The following is a 2,256-nucleotide window of genomic DNA, read 5'->3' as shown; positions in this document are numbered from 1 at the left end:
GATAGACCAATGGAACAGAATAGAAACACCGGAGATCAATCCAAACACCTATAACCAACTCATATTCAACAAAGGACCTAAAACCAACCCCTGGAACAAGGACAGCCTCTTCAACAAATGGTGCTGGGAAAACTGGATGTCCACATGTCACAGTATGAAGCAAGACTTCTACCTTACACCTTATACAAAAATCCACTCAACATGGATCAAAGAACTAGAGACATGCCACGACACCATGAAACTAATTGAGAGCATAGGGGAAACCCTTCAAGATATTGGAATAGGTGAAGAATTCCTGGAGAAGACCCCACAGGCACGGGTAATCAAAGATAAAATAAACAAATGGGATTACCTCAAATTGAGGAGTTTCTTAACAGCAAAGGAAACAGTCAGGAAAGTGAAGAGGCAACCAACAGAATGGGAGACGTTATTCACAAACCACACAACAGATAAAGGATTAACAACTAGAATCTACACAATGATCAAAAAACACCACAGAATCAAAACAAACAACCCAATAAAAATGGGCCAAGGACCTTAACAGACATTTTTCAAAAGAGGAAATCCAAATGGCCAACAGACACATGAAAAAATGCTCAGGATCCCTAGCCATCAGGGAAATGCAGATCAAAACCACAATGAGATTCCACTTCACTCCGGTTATATTGGCTTACATACAGAAATCAACCAACAACAGATGCTGGCGAGGATGTGGGGAAAAAGGGACACTAACCCACTGTTGGTGGGAATGCAAACTGGTAAAGCCACTATGGAAGACAGTCTGGAGAATCCTCAGAAACCTGAATATAGCACTACCACAGGACCCAGCCATCCCACTCCTTGGAGTATACCCAAATGGAATTAAAGGGGTGAAAAAAGCCATTTGCACCTCAATAGTTGTTGCAGCTCAATTCACAATAGCTAAGACATGGAATCAACCTAAATGTCCATCAACGGATGACTGGATAAAGAAACTATGGGATATGTACTCTATGGAACACTATACAGCAGTAAAAAACAATGAAATCCGGGCATTTACAACAAAATGGAGGAAGCTGGAAAACATCATGCTGAGTGAAATAAGCCAGTCCAAAAGGGACAAATATCACATGTTCTCCCTGATCGATGGCAACTAAATGAGCACCTAAATGATACCCATTGAAGTGAAATGGACACTGTGAGAGACAATGACATGAGCAGCCCTTGTCTAGACTGTTGAGGAACAACTTACTATTTTGTTTCCTTTAGTATTTTTGTTGTTGTTGTTGTTGTTGTTGCTCGGTTTGCTCTACACAAGACCACTGGTTGAACTCTGCAATCAATGCACAACCATTCTTAAGCATTTAAAAATTAACAGAAAATTGATCTCTGTGAAACATAGGAGTGGGAATAAGAGAGGGAGGAGATATATAGGACGGCACATACTCACTCAGACCTACCTCCAATGGTGGAACTAGAAATGTGCCAGGGGATTTCAACTCAACCTTACCAAGGAGGCAGGTACCAATGCCAGCACACTTGGTAAAGTGATAAATATAAACACACAACTGATCAAAAAGATAGGGTAAGTGTCGAAGAGATTACACAAATAAGACCAGTGTAAGCAAATAATGAAGGACAGAATTAAAAGGGAGAGAACGATCCTGCAGGGGAAACAGGACACACAGCAGACTCATAGAATGGCAAATGCCCAAAACAGCACTCCTGCCTCAGAATCAACCCTTGGGACATTCGGATCTGACTAAAAGGTCCATGAGAGTCTCACAGGCATGGAAAGCCATGACACGGTGGCAAAAAACAATCTAAATGAAAGATCCTGGTGAACAAGACCCCAGCAGAAGGAACAGGCCATCAAGGAGAGAGGCGCCTTTCTCTGAAGGGAGGAAGGAACCGCCACTGTGATATGGCCTGGACTAAACAAACTCAGAGTTGGTGAACTCAAGGGGCTTCCATAGCCTAGACAGCTCATAGCAAGAGTCTCGGGTGATTGCTGACATCATAAATAAGAGTGCCAATTGTTAAATCAACAACGGGAGTCACTGGGTTCATGCTCCCCACGCAGGATCTCTGTCCTTAATATGTTTAACTATGAAACTCAAAAACAACACTACTAGTCGAACAATACCCTATACCTGGTTCGGTTGTGTGAGTGCAACCTGTTGAAATCCCTGCTTAGGATATACTAAGTTGATCTTCAGTATATGAAGGTAATTGAAAATGAAACGTGATGAAGGGCAGGATGGGAGAGGGAGTGGG

The sequence above is a fragment of the Oryctolagus cuniculus genome, chromosome 19 (assembly GCF_051225735.1).
Source record: "Oryctolagus cuniculus isolate XC-2025 breed Fujian yellow rabbit chromosome 19, ASM5122573v1, whole genome shotgun sequence".
Lineage (NCBI taxonomy): Eukaryota > Metazoa > Chordata > Mammalia > Lagomorpha > Leporidae > Oryctolagus > Oryctolagus cuniculus.
Note: the sequence above shows the minus strand (reverse complement) of the source record.